The 21,492-nt window shown below is 42.3% G+C and overlaps 1 protein-coding gene across 2 annotated transcripts in view; it reads right to left on the bottom strand.

The window, feature by feature from the left end:
- Positions 1 to 21,492, bottom strand: part of LOC139173994 (IgGFc-binding protein-like) — an 842,349-nt gene that overhangs the window by 557,411 nt on the left and 263,446 nt on the right. The gene's annotated exons all lie outside the window — the stretch shown is intronic.

The raw sequence follows: 21,492 nt of genomic DNA, 5'->3' as shown, positions 1-21,492 counted from the left end.
CTACAAAAAGATATTAATAAAATTGAACAGGTCCAAAGACGGGCTACAAGAATGGTGGAAGGTCTTAAGCATAAAACTTATCAGAAAAGACTTAATGAACTCAATCTGTATATTCTGGAGGATAGAACAATGATCAAAACATTTAAATATGTTAAAAGGTTAAATAAGGTTCAGGAGGGAAGTGTTTATAATAGGAAAATGAACACAAGGACAAGGGGCACAATCTGAGGTTAGTTGGGAGAAAGATCAGAAGCAACGTGAGAAAATATTATTTTACTGAAAGAGTAGTAGATGCTTGGAACAAATTTCCAGCAGACGTGGTTGGTAAATCCACAGTAACTGAATTTAAACATGCCTGGGATAAACATATATCCACCCTAAGGTAAAATACAGGAAATAGCATAAGGACAGACTAGATGGACCATGAGGTCTTTTTCTACCGTCAATCTTCTGTTTCTATGATGATAATGATGATGATGATGATGAAAAAAATGCCTCTCCTACATGTTAGACGTTGTCTATTTCCTGTTTATTACACTGAGCAAACTCTAGAAGAAGTTTCAGGGATGCTTTCCAATCACAGTAAAGCAGATAATTGGCAAGAGTCCTTCAGAACTTTGCTGGGACAAGATTGTGTAGGTGTGTTTTCTCTTTTTCCAAAGGCGGCAAGTACTTATGAGTTACCTATTGCACCAGGAACAAAAGCTTTGCGATCCGGATGGCAGTCCTGTCAGGGTGCAATTACTGTGGGCAGAGGAGCATAGGAACCTCAGGTAGAGTCAGAGCTACGATGCACTACAAAAGCAAGGCCCCTGATCACAATGGGAGCCATGCTTAATTGCAGCTTGGAAAGAGCCACCTTGACCTGTGTCAGGATCGGTTTGTTTTTAGACAATCTCTGCAAGACGTGGATGTAGAACAATGGGCGGGCTGGACCTTCTGCTCATTGAGTTGTCTACTCAAAGATGAGAGAGTCCTACCGGTTAAAGAAGGAACAGACAATTGGCCACCAGCGGCCTTTCTTCAATGACATTTTTTTCATGTTCCCATAGGAAAAACAATGCAGCTGTATTGTGGCGCCCAAGAGATAGGGCCAATTGCAATAGCACTTATATACCACTTCACAGTCAGCATATTGCCCCCAACAATCTGGGTCCTCATTTATAGCAGTTAGACTTTCTAGACCTGGGTCTAGATAGCTTAGAACTACGGCGCCTAAAACACGATTTAAGTATTGCCCACAAGATCATATGCTGCAACGTCCTACCGGTCAATGACTACTTCAGCTTCAACCGCGACAAGACAAGAGCACGTAACAGATTCAAACTTAATATTAACCGCTCCAAACTTGACTGTAAAAAATATGACTTTAACAATCGAGTTGTCGAAGCATGGAACTCATTACCTGACTCAATAGTGTCAACCCCTAACCCCCAACATTTCTCCCTTAAACTATCCATGATTGACCTCTCCAGGTTCCTAAGAGGTCAGTAAGGGGCGTACACAAGTGCACTAGTGTGCCTTTCGTCCCCTATCCAATTGTGTTTCCTTTATCTCATATATCATATATATTTTCTTCCTTTCATATATCTTCTCCTCTATTTTTACATATTATCTTTATATATATTACTTCATGTCTATTCTCTTCCATATGTATTGTGTATTGGACAAATGAATGAATAAATAAAATAAATAAATATAGCACTTTGCAGTGCTTTCACAGCCCTCTCTAAGCAGTTTACAGAATCAGCCTCTTGCCCCCAACAATCTGGGTCCTCATTTTACCCATCTTGCAAGGATGGAAGGCTGAGTCAACCTTGAGTGGATGGTGAGATTTGAACTGCTGAACTACAGCTAGCAGTTAGCTGAAGTAGCCTGCAGTTCTGCACTCTAACCACTGCACCACCCTGGCTCTACCCAAAAGATAGTGCCCAAAAGATCTGTTGTTTCTTTGAGGGATCGAAGGCATCCAAATTATTAGAATATTCACCCACTGGTCTTATTTCCTTTCGGACAGAACTAAATGGGGTATTTAAAACAGTGGTGGCCAGATCTACAATAGTTAAATAGTTTATTTCTGTGGGAAAAGTCTTCGACAGTTGGAGAGGGGGGGACGAGCAGGAAGTCTATGGAACAGAGTTGCACATTTCTTGGTTAACTCAGGATATCTTTTCAATATCTTTTCGACCTCTAGGTCTCTCCCTTGTGGGGTGCCTCAGGGGTCGGTCCTCTCCCCCCTACTATTTAACATCTACGTGAAACCACTGGGTGAGATCATCCAAGGGCATGGGGTGAGGTATCATTAGTATGCGCATGATACCCAGCTGTACAACTCCACCCTATGTCCAGTCAACGAAGCAGTGGAAGTGATGTGCCAGTGTCTGGAGGCTGTTGAGGTCTGGATGGGTGTCAACAGACTCAAACTCAACCTGGATAAGATGGAGTGGCTGTGAGTTTTACCTCCCAAGGACAATTCTATCTGTCCGTCCATCACCCGGGGGGGGGGGAATTATTGACCCCCTCAGAGAGGGCCTGCAACTTGGGCGTCCTCCTCGATCCACAGCTCACATTAGAGAAACATCTTTCAGCTGTGGCGAGGGGGGTGTTTGCCCAGGTTCGCCTGGTGCACCAGTTGCAGCCCTACTTGGACTGGGAGTCACTGCTCACAGTCACTCATGCCCTCATCACCTCGAGGCTTGACTACTGTAACGCTCTCTACATGGGGCTACCTTTGAAGAGTGTTCGAAAAATTCAGATCGTGCAGAATGCAGCTGCAAGAGCAATCATGGGCTTCCCTAAATATGCCCATGTTACACCAACACTCCTCAGTCTGCATTGGTTGCCGATCAGTTTCCGGTCACAATTTAAAGTGTTGGTTATGACCTATAAAGCCCTTCATGGTACCAGACCAGAATATCTGCGAGACCGCCTTCTGCCACACGAATCCCAGCAACCGGTTAGGTCCCACAGAGTTGGTCTCCTTCGGGTCCCGTCGACTAAACAATGTTGGCTGGTGGGACCCAGGGGAAGAGCCTTCTCTGTGGTGACCCCAACCATCTGGAACCAGCTCCCCCCGGAGATCAGGACTGCCCCCATTCTCCTTGCCTTTCATAAACTTCTTAAAACCCACCTCTACCATCAGGCATGGAGGAACTGAGACATCTCCCCTTGCCTATGTAGTGTTATGTATGGAATGTTTGTGTGTATGTTTTTATATAAGGTTTTTTTTAGGTTTTTAATGTAAAATTGTTATTTTAGACTTAATATTAGATTTGTCATTGTATACTGTTTTATCACTGCTGTGAGCCACCCCGAGTCTGTGGAGAAGGGCGGCATACAAATCTAATAAATAAAATAAATAAATAAAATAAAATAAATTGCTTGATTTGCAAATTCAATGACTTCACGTGCCATTTGGAATATACACTGCTCCAAAATAAATAAATAAAGGGAACACTTAAAAAACAGAATATAACTCCATGTAAATCAAACTTCTGTGAAATCAAACTGTCCACTTAGGAAGCAACACTGATTGACAGTCAATTTCACATGCTGTTGTGCAAATGGAATAGTTGTGCAAATGAAATATTCAATGAGAATATTTCATTCATTCAGATCTAGGATGTGTCATTTGAGTGTTTCCCTTTATTATTTTGAGCAGTATATTTTTTGCTTTATTTTATTATTCAGACTAAGAGAAAGCCCCCAAATGAACAAATAAAAGAGAAAAAAGTAAAAATGAAGAGAGAGAGAGAGAAAACAAAATCCTGGGAATTTGTTGGTGCTCATCTCTATTCTTTTTCAGTTGGTTCAGATATAATTTCCCCAAGGTTTAGAGAAGGTTCTCCTTATCCTATGCAGAGAAAGTCCCTTCATGCAGAATTCCCTTAAAATGGAGGGAGCTGGGACCACACTAGCCACAATTAAGGATCTCACTCAGGGGTCATCTTCAAACTGTTTAGCAATTTAATGAAAAACTTGAAAGAAGACATTGGTATATTATCCTTCATATATTAGCAGCAGTAAGAATATCGCTGGCACAATATTGGAAGCAAGGCGATAGACCAGACGATAAGAGGATCATTAGGAAAATTCTAAAATGTGCAGAATTAGACAAATTAACAATTGAGTTAAATAAAAAAAGGGGGATTCAAAATACTTCAAGATTTGGAATATGTTTTACAAATGGTTTTACAGGAAGTGATCACCTTGGCGTCCTTAGCAACCTGCCGGTATACGTGACGTCAAAGCTCCGCCCTCGGAATCTCTTGGTGGGATTCCCCGTTCGGGTTCGGGTTCAGTTCGGGTTTGGCCGAATTTTGCATAAAGTTCATCCAAACTTGCCGAACCCGAACACCATTGGGTTCGCCCATCACTAGCTAGAAGCCCACCTGTAGTCACCAGGCTACCCTGCTTCCATCCCTGATCTAGAAAGCGTGCACCCATTTTTAGAATTCAGCTAAGGAGTCCATCCTGTATTTTTTGTGAATGGTGGATGACACCATGGACAGTGCTTTAGCTGGAGGTGGGAGTGGAGAGTGGTGGGAAGGGCTAAGAGTGCTGCAGCAGAAACAGCCCAGCAGAGGGCACTGTTTGTCTACTATCAAAGAAGTGCCTTTCTTTAACCGCAGAATGGAATAAGGTGCAATTAGATTTCTTGGGGGGTTGTTTTTTTTAAATTACTGCAGTGAAATGTCCTCATTGCAGGAATCATTTGGAGAATATGAATTAACTGCAGCTCTAGGACTGAGTAGCGGTTGCAGCTAATAAATATGGAAGAGGCTCTTGGCATGCCCGACGTTTTCCTGCTTTCCTTCCCTTTTCAATGTTATTAGGTCTCTGTTCTGCCTGTCTCTCTTTCCCTCCCCTCCCACCACCCACCCCTCCCCATCTCAGCATCCCAGTATTTTCTTCCCAAGGACTTTTTAAGGGTCTTTCTTCCTTCGGTCTTCATAAGCCTAGTAATAGGAAATTGTGAAGGGAGAATGATTGGCCGAAGATTGTTTTAGTACTGCAGGGCTCAGAATTTAATCTTGGACGGGCTACACCTTACACGGGAACAGCTGCAATTAAATATGACCTTGATTTATCTCTTTGCTAAAGGCACCAAAAAAAAACCAACAACAACCCAGAGCTGACAAAAGAACTGGCAACTCTGCAGAGAAAAAGGCCCAAAGTGGCTCCGGAGCAATTTATTTTTATTTATTTATTTATTAGATTTGTATGCCGCCCTTCTCCGGAGACTCGGGACGGCTCACAACAACAATAAAACAATGTCCAACAAATCTAATAATTTAAAAACACTAAAACCCCCATTATTAAAAGCAAACATACACATAAACATACCATGCATAAACTGTTTAGGCCTGGGGGAGATGTCTCAGTTCCCCCATGCCTGACGGCAGAGGTGGGTTTTAAGGAGTTTACAAAAGGCAAGGAGGGTGGGGGCAGTTCTAAACTCCATGGGGGAGCTGGTTCCAGAGGGTCGGGGCCGCCACAGAGAAGGCTCTTTCCCTGGGTCCCGCCAAATGACATTGTTTAGTCGACGGGACCGGGAGAAAGCCAACTCTGTGGGACCTAACCGGTCGCTGGGATTCGTGCGGCAGAAGGCAGTCCTGGAGATGAAATGAAAGTGAGACTTTAAACCAGTACTCTGCTACCTTGACAACTTTAAGGTGTTGTGGGACTTCAACTCCCAGAATCCTCCAGGCAGACAAGGGAATTAATGGGAAGGGTTTTGGCTTGTTCAGAAATTTGCCTGATCTGAGTGGTTGGAAGTGCATAATTCCAAGCCCCGTGGGAAGCTTGACATATTCGTGTAGGCACTCAACCTTGTTATTTGCCTAACACTTTCGGCTAACACAGGATAAATTTCTGTTTTAATCTAACCCAAACAGTGTAAATTTCCCAGTGATGGTTTAGGCAGTTGGCCAAAGTGCAAAAGAATGGAAACTAAGACTCTTAATGATAAATAAACTCTTCAATCCCAGTTAAAATATTGTCTCTCTGGGCTTGGTTTCTTTGTTAGTCTGTATTTATCTGAGTATATTAAATATATTTTCATCGGGCAGGGTGGAGAGCCAACTCAGTAAATACCAGTTTCGCTGAACGATATGGGACACACTTATACAACTTTATATATACATATATATATATGCAACTTTAAAGCCCTTCATGGCATCGGACCACCATATCTCCGGGACTACCTTCTGCTGCACAAATCCCAGCGACCGGTTAGGTCCCACAGAGTTGGCCTTCTCCGGGTCCTGTCGACGAAACAATGTCATCGGGCGGGACCCAGGGGAGGAGCCTTCTCTGTGGGGGCCCCGACCCTCTGGAATAAACTCCCCCTGGAGATTAGGATTGCCCCCACCCTCCTTGCCTTTCGCAAACTCCTTAAACCCCACTTCTGCCGTCAGGCATGGGGAAATTGATTCCCCTGGGCCGTTTTCGCTTTATGTATGGTTTGTCTGAGATGTATGAGTGTTTTTTATATTAAGGGGTTTTAAATTGTTTTTAACTATTGGATTTGTACTTTTTTTTTCTTGTTGTGAGCCACTCTGAGTCTTCAGAGAGGAGCGGCATACAAATCTAACAAATAATTATTATTATTGTTCTGTCGGGCTCTCTGGTAGACTCCTCCCAAAAATTCATAGGTACAAATTTCAGACACAGACACGTTTGAAAATTCAAAATATATTCTTTATAATGAAAATTCACTTAAACCAAGCCCTCTTTTGGTATAGCAAAGAGCACGGGTCTCAAAAAAACTGGTAACTTGTACAAGTCCCTTATCAGTTCTGAGATACTTAGCTTGCAGCTGTGAGGCAATTCACAATCCTTCTTCTTTCACAAAGTGAAACACACTTTGCTCTGGTTTAGTTTCAAAGCGGGGAAAAATCAGCACACAAAAAGTCAAAGTCAGTAAAGCAGTCACGAAACACAATGATCAGATAATCCTCCACAATGGCCAAACCCACAGGCTGCTATCTATAGCAGCCTCACTAATTACCACAGCCCCACCCAACCACAGGTGGCCTCATTTTCTTTGATAATAATCGCTCTCCGCATGCGTGGCTGTATCATTAACTCTTGTTCTGAATCCAAGGAGGAGCTAGATAATTGATCTCCTTCTGAGCTGTCTGCCCCAGTCTCCTCCTCCCTGTCACTCATGTCTTCTTGGTCAGAGGAGCCTTCATCAGCAGATTCCACCAGGGGCAAAACAGGCCTGCAGCATGTGGATGTCTCCCCCACATCCACAGTCCTTGGGGCAGGAGCTGGGCCAGAGCTAACCACAACAAATTATTATTATTTATTTGACTTCTGTGCCGCCCAATCCTGAAGGACTCAGGGCGGTTTACAATAAGGACAATGCATTGTCCTTGCGCCCGACTAACAGCTGTAAGGAAATATCATTCCAGAGTAGACCTGTCCTACATAGTCCAGAGAAAGTACAACTTTGGAGGGCGTCACCAGTCAGATGAGCTTGCTGCCTCATTTTCTTATTCCTGAGCTTGAAAAGAGCAAGTGATTAGGGAGGAAGGAGTGGAGGGGGGCAGATTCAAAATTATAAGTTAGGGCAGTGGTATGTCCATGTCTAAAGATAAAAAACCCCATTTTTAAGCAGACATACCATACATAAATTATATAGGCCCGGGGGAGATATCTCAATTCCCCCATGCCTGACGACAAAGGTGGGTTTTGAGGAGTTTACGAAAGGCAAGGAGGGTAGGGGCAGTTCTAATCTCCGGGGGGAGCTGGTTCCAGAGAGTCGGGGCTGCCACAGAGAAGGCTCTTCCCCTGGGGCCCGCCAACCGACATTGTTTAGTTGACGGGACCCGGAGAAGGCCGACTCTGTGGGACCTAATCGGTCGCTGGGATTCGTGCAGCAGAAGGCGGTCTCTGAGATATTAGGGTCTGGATGGGTGCTAATAGGCTCAAGGTCAACCCCTACAAGACGGAGTGGCTGTGTATTCTGCCTCCCAAGGACACTTTCATCTGGCTGTCCATCACCCTGGTGGGGAACTTTTGATCTCGTCAGAGAGGGTCCGCAACTTGGGCATCCTCCTCGACCCACAGCTGACATTAGAACATCATCTTTCAGCTGTGGCGAGGGGGACGTTTATCCAGGCTTGCCTGGTGCACAGTTGCGGCCCTATTTGGGCAGGGAGTCTCTACTCACAGTCACTCATGTCCTTATCACCTTGAGGTTCGACTACTGCAATGCTCTCTACATGGGGCTACCTTGGAAGAGCATTCACCTACAAAAAGATTCTACTTACAAAAAAGCATTCACCTACAAAAAGATATTGATCAAATTGAACGGGTCCAAAGACGGGCTACAAAAATGGTGGATGATCTTAATAATAATAATAATAATAATAATAATAATAATAATAATTATTATTATTATTATTATTATTAATTAGATTTGTATGCCGCCCCTCTCCGAAGACTCAGGGCGGCTCACAACAAGCGATAAAACAATATTGTACAGGCACAAAGCATAAAACTGATCAGGAAAGACTTCATGAACTCCATCTGTATAGTCTAGAGCAGTGTTTCGCAACCTTGGCAACTTGAAGATATCTGGACTTCAACTCCCAGAATTCCTCAGCCAGCATTCACTGGTTGGGGAATTCTGGGAGTTGAAGTCCAAATATCTTCAAGTTGCCAAGGTTGGGAAACACTGGTCTGTGCTGCAGTAGCTGGAAGCTGGCTGGAGAATTCTGGGAGTTGAAGTCCACAAGTCTTAAAGCTGCCAAGTTTGAAGATCTCTGGCTTAGATTCTGTCCACTAGGTGTAAGCAAATAAAAGATTGGATCTTTTATTAGATTTGTCATGAACTGTTTTATTGTGTTGTGAGTCTACGGAAAGGGGCGGCATACCAATCTAATAAATAATAATAATAATAATAATAATAATAATAATAATAATAATAATAATAACAACAGCCTCCAAACACTGGCACGTCACTTCCACTGCTTCATTGAATATCAGATAAGTGGGTGTTGAATTGCAATGCTTGGCCTCTGGCTCATACACCCGTGGTCCCATCCCCAAAAAGTGTGGCTGCCAGCCAAATAAATCAGTTCAAAGTACATTTTTTAAAATGAAATTAATGATGTACAAATACGGCTACCCTCCATAAATCTAACCACGTCTCCCGCTTGCTACAGTGCAAATTACAAATTATAGGCTACCAAAGGGCTCTCTGTGGATCTGGCAAGCATCTGTTAATTATCTGCAGTTCTGATTTTCCCTTTCGGATTGAGCTGATAAAAGTTGTGTTAGCTTTTCGTCCACATTTGTGGCTTTATTAGTAGCAGTATTTTCCAGGGGCCTGTAATTTCAATTTCTCAAATGTCTGCAGAGTGTTCGACAGTAGTTATTTCTCACCCTTGGAAACAGAGGGGTGGGTGGTTTGGAGAGATGAGGGGGTGACCAGAAAGGATTAATTCAAATTACAGATGTGTTCTTCCCTTACTTGCCTAAGGATAAGGTTGACGGAGAAAACTCGGCAGAGGAAATAACTAATCGGCCTGCTATAATCATAGCAGTTAAAGCTGATATACACGCAAGCATGGATTTCTAATGTGATGGCAAGGTCTGTTAAGCTACAACCAGGAAACAGCAAGCATAAGGAAAATTCTGTTCTGATTTGAATAATCTGGATATCTCACTGGTTTTTATTGCATTGGTTTCATGGGGGAAAGAATAGGACTATATGGCACCGGACCAGAATATCTCCGGGACCGCCTCCTGCCGCACGAATCCCAGCGACCGGTTAGGTCCCACAGAGTTGGCCTTCTCCGGGTCCCGTCGACTAAACAATGTCATTTGGCGGGACCCAGGAGAAGAGCCTTCTCTGTGGCGGCCCCGACCCTCTGGAACCAGCTCCCCCCAGATATCAGAGTTGCCCCACCCTCCTTGCCTTTCGCAATCTCCTTAAAACCCACCTCTGTTGTCAGGCATGGGGGAATTGAAATTTTTTTTCTCCCTTCCCCCTAGGCTTATATAATTTATACATGGTATGTTTGTTGGTATGATTGGTTTCTTAAATTGGGTTTTTTTAGATTACTTTTTAATATTAGATTTGTTACATTGTTTTTTATTGTTGTTAGCCTCCCCGAGTCTTCGGAGAGGGGCGGCCTACAAATCTAAATAAACTAAACTAAACTAAACTAATATGAACTGGAAAACAATTATACACTGAACTGCAAGGCAGTTTTCATCTTCAAAACAAAAAAAAAAGTACACCCAGAAATGTTGCAGTATAGCATGAAATATGTTAGAATAGGATTGTATTATAATTACATATCTGGACCTCTAGCATAAAAATACTCTGCTTACCCTGATTCTATAACCCAGGACAGGAAGGGCACTAACTTGCCTAATCTGTATTCCTGGCAATTACAACAGGGAAACAAAAGGGCTCAAATAAAACATCAGAGCCTTCTCTGTGGCGGCCCCGACCCTCTGGAACCAACTCCCCCCGGAGATTAGAACTGCCTCTACTCTCCTTGCCTTTCGTAAGCTCCTTAAGACCCACCTGTGTCGTCAGGCATGGGGGAACTGAGACATCTCCCCCGGGCATATACAATTTATGAATGGTATGTTTGTATGTATGTGTGTTTAGAAAATGGGGTTTTTAAATGTTTTTAGTAGAAATTTAGATTTGTTGTAAATTGTTTTTTTCACTTTGTTGTGAGCCGCCCCGAGTCTGCGGAGAGGGGCGGCATACAAATCTAAATAAATACAAAATACAATACAATCTCACAATAAACAAAGTTTTCACCACTCCGGACAGGACCTTATAGGATCAAAGGGGGGGATTTACATTGCCTGAAGCATACAACAGGAGGACAGGGTGATTAAGGAAGATTAGTGAGATAAGGCAGAAGACTTCAGAGAAATTAGGTGTGAGGAACATCTGCTCTTAGGAAGTTTCTAGGAAATTGTTTCTTGATATCTATGGGAAAAGGAAGAACTCACAAGATACGTTTGAAGTTATGTCGTTGGATGTATCATTTGACATGTATATGTAATTATCCCCCATTTCCTTATGTTCCCAAATAAAAAGGGGTACATGGCTCTACACCATGTCACTTCACCCAGAGAGAGACAATGTGTCCAAGATTTCTTTCTAGGATTCGCGTTCGTGAGTGACCCCACACGGCTGGGTTGCTCTTAGCCCCTTTTTGAGGACATTGTCTTCACTAGGGACTTTGACAGCATAAGGAAAATTCTGTTCTGATTTGAATAATCTGGATATATCAGCGGTTTTTATTGCATTGGTTTCATGGGGGAAAGAATAGGACTATATAAACTGGAAAACAATTATACACTGAACGCTCTTTTTTAAAAAAATAAGATTGGCAAGGCAGTTTTCATCTTCAAAACAAAAAAAAGCACACCCAGAAATACATATTAGGGGGAAATGTTTCCTTACACACAGTAATGGGCAGCCAAACTTTTTACAGCCACACTGTGGGTGTGGTTTATTTTGTGGGTGTGGCTTGATGGTCATGTGACTGGGTAGGAGTGGCTTGGCAGCCATGTGACCAGGTGGGAGTGGCTTGAACAATCATCATCGTTCAAATGAACTGTTAAGGCCTCGACTTACAACTTCACCAGTGTCGCTGTCTGGGGTGACAATTTGCTTCGCGTTTCCCGCGCTCTCCTTCCTGGGTCACTCTCTGCCTTAGGTTGGGTAGTTAGGCGAACGGGTGCCAATCAACTGTTGAGAAAAAATCGTGGAGGAAATGGACCCCCTGCAACTCCTGCCGGTACTGGACTGGTCTCCCTGCTGCTTTCCAAGGAGGAGGAGGATGGGAGGGTGGGATGGTCAGCTGGAGCTGGGCACACAGCTTCATTTATGTTATTATTATTATTATTAATTATTGGATTTGTATGCCACCCCTCTCCGCAAACTCGGCACGGCTAACAACAATAATAAAAACAGCATGTAAATAATCCAATACTAAAACAACTAAAAAACTCTTATTATAAAACCAAACATACATACAAAAATACCATGCATAAAATTGTAAAGGCCTAGGGGGAAAGAGTATCTCAGTTCCCCCATGCCTGGCGGCTGAGGTGGGTTTTAAGAAGCTTACGAAAGGCAAGGAGGGTGGGGGCAATTCTAATCTCTGGGGGGAGTTGCTTCCAGAGGGCCGGGGCCGCCACAGAGAAGGCTCTTCCCCTGGGGCCCACCAAACGACATTGTTTACTTGACGGGACCCGGAGTAGGCCCACTCTGTGGGCCCTAACTGGTCGCTGGGATTCGTGCAGCAGAAGGCAGTCCCTGAGATAATCTTGTGAGCGCCCCGAGTCCTCGGAGAGGGGCGGCATACAAACCCAATAAATAAATAAATTTTCACTGGTGGAACTGTGCTCCACCCCGTCCTGCCTGCTGCCCACCCCTGCTTCCACACTGTTGTAATTTCAGACACTTTAAGAACATTCAACGTCAGATTTTTTTTTCTTTGCTTCCTTCTGCTTTGATTTGGCCATCCAAGCAAAGGTGAGTTAAATTCTGTCTGGATTTGATCAAGACTGAAGTCCACTTCTGTTTCAAATTCCTCTTCTAGTAACAATGGAAAAAGGAATACTTAACGTCTATATGTGAATACACCCTGGAAGAGCAGTGTTTCTTGTTGTGGTTGGCTCTGGCCCAGCTCCTGCCCCAAGGAATGTGAAGGTGGATGTGGGGGAAACATCCTCATGCCCCAGGCTTGTTTTGCTTCCGATAGAATCTCCCGATGAAGGCTCCTCTGATGAAGGAAGTGTGAGTAGCAGGGAAGGGGGAAGTTTGGCAGACAGCCCAGGAGGAGATCAATCATCCTTATCATCCCTGGATTCCGAACAAGAACTTATGACAGACCCACGCATGCATAGAGTGATGCATAGGAGACAACAACTGAAGGATTATTACAAGAGAAAATGAGGCCACTTGTGGTTGGGTGGGGCTGATATAATTAGTGCTACCGATAAAAAGAACAGCATGCTGGTTTAGCCTTGTGGAAGTTTATCTGATTCATAGTTTGTCAAGATCGTGGTTTTGCTGTTCAAGACTGTGTGTGGACTTTCTGAACTTTGGAATTTGGACTCAATTTCCCAGTTACTGGGTGAGAAATTGGATTGCATTTAACCTGTGCCTTGTGTGTACCAGAAAATCCCTTTGACATTTAAAAAGGGAGTTTTTTCTGCTTTTCTGTTGATAAAGACTTCTGGTTTTCCTTCTATCGTGTGGTGTGTGTCTCTCTGGACTAATTACCCTGTAATTACAGGCGGTTGGGACACGCCGGCAGAACAGTTTCCTAACCTTGGTCACTTGAACACTTGGTGCTGCAGTGGTAAGAGTGCAATACTGCAAGGTACTTCTGCTGAGTACTGGCTGTAGTTCACCAGTTCAAATCTCACCAAGCTCAATGTTGACTCAGGTTTCCATCCTTTTGAGGTGGGTCAAATGAGGACCCAGATTGTTGGGGGCAATAGGCAGACTCTGTAAACTGCTTAGAGAGGGCTGTGAAGCACTGTGAACCGGTACATAAGTCTAAGTGCTATTGCTATTGAATATATGTGGATTTAAACTCCCAGAATTCGCCAGCCAGCATAGGAGTTTGGGGGAATCTGGAGGTTGAAGTCCAAGCATCTTCAAGTGGCCCAGGTTGGGCACTCTAAGACAAGGGTGTAAAACTCAAGACCTGGGATTTGGACAAGCCACAATTAACCTCCCTTCTCCCAGAAACAGTAACAACTCAACCAGTCATTACTACATTTGAATGAGTTTTACATTCCCACTAGTATATTAAGCCTGCAAAGGTGGCACTGGGATACAGACGCTCATCAGCAGGTAAGTGAGGTACTCGAACTTCTTGTGAAATAAATGTAGGAAGCTGGAGTCATTGTAGGGATTGCCTTAATAGCAATAGCACTTGGACTTATATGCTGCTTTACAGTACTTTACAGCCCCCTCTAAGCTCTTTCAGCCTTGCATTGGCTGCCAATCAGTTTCCGGTCACAATTCAAAGTGTTGGTCATTTAAATCTCTACATAGCTTTGGACCAGACTACCTCTGGAACCGCCTTCTGCCACATGAATCCCAGCGGCCGATAAGGTCCCACAGAGTTGGCCTTCTCCGGGTCCCGTCAACTAAACAATGTCATTTGGTGGGCCCCAGGGGAAGAGCCTTCTCTGTGGTGGCCCCAGCCCTCTGGAACCAACTCCCCCCGGAGATTAGAATTGCCCCCACCTTCCCTGTCTTTCGTAAACGACTCAAGACTCTTTTATACCGCCAGGCATGGGGGAGTTGAGATATTCCTTCCCCCTAGGCCATTACAAGTTATGCATGGTATGTTTGTGTGTATGTTTGGTTTTATAATAAGGGTTTTTAGTTGTTTTATTATTGGATTGTCACATGCTTTTTTTATCATTGTTGTTAGCCGCCCCGAGTCTACGGAGAGGGGCGGCATACAAATCCAATAAATTACTATTATTATTATTATTATTATTATTATTATTATTATTATTATTACTGCCGCCAACAATTTGTGTCCTCAATTTACCAACTTCAGGGGGATGAACAGTTAGAAAAATTGATCAATGGAATTTCTTGACTTCAGAAGTTGTGTAAATATTTAAGTGATTGTCCATTAGGACCCCAAGATCCCTCTCATGGTTATTACTAATATAATAACTGCTTATGTTGCCACTTCAAAAATCACCATTTGAGAGGCATGTTTGGGGGATCTCTAGGGGCTTCATCCAAAGATTTCTGGTAGCAAATGTAAATGTAGACCAACCAAACCCCCCCCCTACAGATATAATACTCTCAAATGTTAATATGAGCTTTAATCAATTACAGCTTGAGCAATTTGCTTCTGAATAAAATAGCGAATTTGAATAAAAAGAGGAAGCATCCTTTTAAAAAAGAGATAATTGAATGCTCTTATCATGGCAGGCATTATTATTATTGTTTTTTAAAAAACATTTTGAGTTGTGCATGGGGGGGGGGAATGGTTTTGATTGATTTTGAAACAGCTCCATGAACCAATCAATTGAAGAAAATGATAGAAAGGAGAAATATTTCCCACCCTTGGAAACAGAGTAGTGGGTGCTTTATATAGATGAGGGGATGACCAGAAAGGATTAATTCAAATTACAGATGTGCTCTTCCCTGAATTGCCTAAGGATAAGGTTGGCAGAGAAAACTCGGCAGAGAAATAACTAATCAGCCTGCTGTAATCATAGCAGTTAAAGCTCATATACATGCAAGCATGGATTTCTAATGCGATGGCAAGGTCTGTTAAGCTACAACCAGGAAACAGCAAGCATAAGGAAAATTCTGTTCTGATTTGAATAATTTAGATATCTCAGTGGTTTTTATTGCATTGGTTTCATGGGGGAAAGAATAGGACTATATGAACTGGAAAACAATTATACACTGAATGCTCTTTTTTTAAATAAGATTTGCAAGGCAGTTTTCATCTTCCAAACGAAAAAGAAAAATGCACCCAGAAGTACATGTTAGGGGGAACCATTTCCTTACACACTGTTGTAATTTCAGATACTTTAGGAACATTCAACTTCAGATTTTTTCCCCTTTGCTTCCTTGTGCTTTGATTTGGCCGTTGGACTTTGTTGCTTTTTCACGCCTTTGAAACCAAAGCAGAGCAGTGTGTGTATGTGTGTGTGTGTGTCCCTTCCTTGGAAGAAGAAGGGGTGTGAAGTTTCTCCACAGCTGCTGGCTAAGTACTTAATGACTGCTTAAGGGAAATTGTACAGACTACTGGGTTGTTTTGGGAAGAGTGCTCTTTGCAATACAAAAAGAGTGCTTTGTTTATTTTAAATTTTGTGATAAAGAACATTGTTTTGAATTTTCAAACACATGTGTGTGTCTGAAATTTGTACCCTTGAATTTTCGGGAGGCTCCTACCAGAGAACCCGGCAGAACATATATATACATATATATTAAAGGAATATTTCAGAGACGTGGATAGGGAGGATCCGCTGCTTGGGTAACAGTCTATCCTCCATACTAACCTACGTAGGCTTTGTGCTCTGGAGAATCCAGAGCATGATATCCTGGTCTTTCGAGACTGAAGGATGCCAATGCAATCGGTTTTACCTATCTACCTGTGATGGCGAACTTGTGGCCTGCTTCTCTCCTTGATTGGTTTCCATCCATTTGGGAAGAGTGCTCTTTGCAATACAAAAAGAGTGCTTTGTTTATTTTGAATTTTGTGATAAAGAACATTGATTTGAATTTTCAAACGTGTGTGTGTCTGAAATTTGTACCCTTGAATTTTCGGGAGAGCCCGGCAGAACACTGGATATCTGCTGGAATTCCCATGTTTTCCTCTGTGTATGTCCTGGATATTTCAAGGGTTCTACACACACCTTAACAAACATCTCTGTCTGACTCTGTGCTAGGTTTCGAGAATCCATTATGGCTTTTATTATTTATTTATTTATTTATTTTATTTATTAATCAGATTTGTATGCCGCCCCTCTCCACAGACTCGGGGCGGCTAACAGCAATAATAATACAATGTAAACAAATCTAATATTTAAGTTAATTTAAAACCCCAATTTAGAAACCAATCATACATACTGACATACCATGCATAAATTTTATAAGCCTAGGGGGAGGGAAAGTCTCAATTCCCCCATGCCTGACGACAGAGGTGGGTTTTAAGAAGCTTACGAAAGGCAAGGAGGGTGGGGACAACTCTGATATCTGGGGGGAGTTGGTTCCAAAGGGTTGGGGCCGCCACAGAGCAGGCTCTTCCCCTGGGTCCCACCAAACGACATTGTTTAGTTGACGGGACCCGGAGAAGGCCAACTCTGTGGGACCTAACTGGTCGCTGGGATTCGTGTGGCAGAAGGCGGTCCCAGAGATATTCTGGTCCGGTGCCATGAAGGGCTTTATAAGTCATAACCAACACTTTGAATTGTGACCGGAAACTGATCAGCAACCAATGTAGACTGCGGAGTGTTGCTGTTACATGGGCATTTTTGTGAAGCCCATGATTGCTCTCGCAGCTGCATTCTGCACAATCTGAAGTTTCCGAACATGTTTTCCTCTGTGTATTTCCTGGATAATTCAAGCGTTCTGCACATACCTTAACAAACATCTCTGTCTGACTCTGTGCTAGGTTTCCAGAATCCATTATGGCTTTCTGCAGGTAATCAAGAAAACAGCCTTAAATCATGGCTAAGTATAATTTTTCATTTATTTATTTATTATCTATCTATCTATCTATCTATCTATCTATCTATCTATCTATCTATTCATTTGTCCAATACATAAATACATAGGAAGAAAATAGACATGTGATAATATAAAAGAGGGTGAAGGTGAACTTAGAGGAGAGGATATATGAAAGGAAGAGAATATATAAGATAGGTGAAAGAAAGGAAAGACAATTGGACATGGGACGAAAGGCACACCAGTGCACTTATGTACGCCCCTTTGAGTCGAAGGCTTTGCAAAAGTCTATATAAATTGCGTCAATGGATTTTCCTTGGTCGAGGAGGGTAGTCCAAATGTTTTTGCAGTGAAGTAGTTGTAGGTTGCAGGATAGTTTCTTTCTGAATCCAAATTGTTTGTTTGAGAGTAGATTATTAGATTCTAAGTAGAGGGTGATTTGTCGATTTATAATTGATTCCATGATTTTACAAGGGACGCAACAGAGAGATATCGGTCTGTAGTTGTCCACTCGTGAAGGGTCTCCTTTTTTGAAAATGGGGATGACTATTGCTTTTGACCACAGCTTGGGGAGCGTGCTGGTCCTGAAGGATTTTAGTGAGGCGTAGCAAAAGCAAAAGTGCCATCTAATTTAACTGGACAAAGCCCATGTAGCAAGATAATAGGACTGGAAATATTTGTGTCATTGCTTTATTAAGAAATAGTCTTCATAGAATTTACTACAGTATTTGAGAATATTATTTACATTCTCCGCAGGCACTGTTCAGCATTGACTCAAGGAGCAGCAATGACTATTGTAGCAAATCTTTCATGACATCACAAACTGATGTTGGTTCTTTCCATATCAATAGATCAATGCTGGATATCTCCTGGTGCAAACTGAGATGGAAGGATCAAATTTCAACGTGTATTAAGTCTGATTTTAACTGCCCTCTTTATCCTCATCTGAGGGCATTTGAATTGGAGAAAATGCCTATGTTAGTGGCAAGGCTGCTTCTATACTTCAGACTTGGTATCATCCATCTTAATAAATATTTATCTGATTTTTTTTGCACATAATTTAAATTGAAGGAGGGATGAAATCTTTAATCTGAAAATGGTTCTCTATAAATTGACTGTGCTAAGATTTGTAGACTGCAGAATGCAAAATGACACAGAATGTAAACTAAAATATTCAAGGAGCTGGATCAACTTTTCTGTTGATGCTGCTGAGTCCTAATGAAAGCAATGCCTTCAAAAGGGACTAAGAGCAACCCAGTGGGGTCACTCACGAACGCGAATCCTAGAAAGTAGAAACTGGACACATTCTCTCTCTGGGTGATGTGACATGGTGTAGAGCCATGCGCTCCTTTTTATTTGGGAACATAAGGAAATGGGGTATAATTACATATACATGTCAAACGTATCTTTGAGTTTCTTCCTTTCCCATGCATATCAAGGAACGATCTTCTTGGGACTTCCTAAAAAGCAGATGTTAATTCGGACCTAGTTTCTTCCAAGGTTTCTTCTAGTTAATCCCTCTTAATTGCCCTGCAATAGTTTGTGTGCTCCAGGCAATGAAACTTCCCCCTTTGATCCTATAATGTCCTGTCCGGAGTTGTAAAAGCTTTGAGATGTTTATGCTGAGCCCGTTCCCAGGAATGCAGATTAGGCGAGTTTATGGCCTTTCCTTGTCCTGGGTTTTATAGAATCAGGGTCACACAGAGTATATATATTTTTATGCTAGAAATCCAGATTTAATAAAAATCCTATCCTAACATAATTTGCTATACTGCAACACTTTTCAGATGAAGAAAGATTGCGATATTTGGGCCTTCGTAGTTTAGAAAGGAGGCGAAGTGGAGGGGGCATGATTGAGGGGTACAAAATGATGCATGGTGTGGATAAAATGGAGAAGGGGAAGTTATTTCCGTTTCCTCAAATAGTAGGAACAAGAGGTCAGCCTATAAAATAAAACAGAATCTTCAAAGTATCTGGACAGACAAAAGTATTTTTTGTTTACATGAGGTGCAATTCAACTTTGGAATTAACTACAGTGGTACCTCTACCTAAGAACGCCTCTACTTATGAACTTTTCTAGGTAAGAAATGGGTATTCAAGATTTTTTTGCCTCTTCTCAAGAACCATTTTCCACTTACAAACCTGAGCCTCTGAAACTGTAACAGGAAAAGGTGGGGAGAAGCCTCCGTAGGGCCTCTCTAGGAATCTCCTGGGAGGAAACAGGGCAAGAAAAGGCAGGGAAAAGCCTCCGTGGGGCCTCTCTTGGAATTTCCTGGGAGGAAACAGGGCCTCCACCCTCCCTGTGGTTTCCCCAATCGCATGCATTATTTGCTTTTACATTGATTCCCATGGGAAAAATTGCTTCTTCTTACAAACTTTTCTACTTAAGAACCTGGTCACGGAATGAATTAAGTTCATAAGTAGAGGTACCACTGTGCTATGAAAGGTTCATAGTCACCTTGTAGGGGAATTACTTTGTATGTGACCTAAAGGCATCTTGTAGAGGAGCTGGGTGGAGAAGAGAACAGATTGTTGGACAAAGGTTATCTAACCCAAGGTACTATCAAGCGCCTATGCAGATTTACAGCAGGGATGGAGTGATGGGTAGGAGGAAGTGAGTGAGAGAAGGAAGGAAGGAGGGAGGGTGGGACGGAGGGACAGAGGGAAAGAAGGAAGGAAGGAAGGAAGGAAGGAAGGAAGGAAGGAACTAATTGGATGATAGTCAACAAACTGAGTGACATGTGAGTTTCATACATGCCCATTCAGGAAGTTTAAAATATCTAGTACAAAATATGCTGATGACATTTGGGGACAATATTGTATGTGAATACAACCTCTGTGATTCCCATTGCCACCATTCATGATAGCAATAGGAATAGCAATAGCACTTATTGCTATGGGCAGAGTTACACTGCAATACTCATTCTAACCACTGCACCACCATAACTCTTCAACCCCTTCAGTTTTATGGAGGCAAGTGTGCTTCTATGTGATATCATGGTTAGACTGTTGAATTGTGCTAAAGAGAAATCCTTAGAAACCCATTGATCATGAAACCCACACAGCTTAATCTTTTTCACCAGGTTGATGTTGAAGGGATAAAATAAAAGCAGAGAGATGGATGAATGAATGAATGAATGAATGATATGACTTGAGTATTGCCCACAAGATCATATGCTGCAACGTCCTACCTGTTAGTGACTACTTCAGCTTCAACCACAACAACACAAGAGCACACAACAGATTCAAACTTAATATTAACCGCTCCAAACTTGACTGTAAAAAAATATGACTTTAACAATCGAGTTGTCGAAGCGTGGAAGTCATTACCTGACTCCGTAGTGTCAACCCCTAACCCCCAACATTTTACCCTTAGACTTTTCATGGTTGACCTCTCCAGGTACCTAAAAGGCCAGTAAGGGGCGTGCATAAGCGCACTAGTGTGCCTCCCGTCCCCTGTCCAATTGTCTCTCCTTATCTCATTTATCTTTTCTTCCATTCCCTCTTTTCCTCACTGACTTATTTTACTTTATTTTTATTCCTATATCTTCTCCTCTACTCTTTCTTTAATGTATTTCATTACGTGTTTATTCTCTATAACCTACAATGTATTGGACAAAATTAAATGAATGAATGAATGAATGAATGAACAAAAGAATAAATAAATAATAAATAAAAAATACAGTTCTACACAGGAATAATTGAGTCTGTCATCTGCACCTCTATAACTGTCTGGTTTGGTGCTGCAACCCAACAGGACCAACACAGACTTTGGAGGACAATCAGAACTGCAGAAAAAGCAATTGCTGCCAACCTGCCTTCCATTGAGGACCTGTATACTGCACGAGTCAAAAAGAGGGTGGGGAAAATATTTACTGACCCTTCACATCCTGGACACAAACTGTTTCAATCCCTACCCTCAAAACGTCGCTACAAAGCACTGCACACCAAGACAACTAGGCACAAGAACAGTTTTTTTCCGAACGCCATCCCTCTACTAAACAAATAATTCCCTCAACACTGTCAGACTTTCTACTAAATCTGCACTTCTATTCTACTAGTTTTTCTCATCATTCCTATCACCCATTTCCTACCATGTTGACTGTATGACTGTAACTTGTTGCTTATATCCTAAGTTTTTTTTATTAATATTGCTTCTTCATTGCTTATTTGACCCCTATGACAATCATTAAGTGTCGTACCACATGATTCTTGACAAATGTATATTTTATTTTATGTACGCTGAGAGCATATGCACCAAGACAAATTCCTTT

The sequence above is a fragment of the Erythrolamprus reginae genome, chromosome 11 (assembly GCF_031021105.1).
Source record: "Erythrolamprus reginae isolate rEryReg1 chromosome 11, rEryReg1.hap1, whole genome shotgun sequence".
NCBI lineage: Eukaryota > Metazoa > Chordata > Lepidosauria > Squamata > Dipsadidae > Erythrolamprus > Erythrolamprus reginae.
Note: the sequence above shows the minus strand (reverse complement) of the source record. Positions and strands in the feature narration are given on the sequence as shown.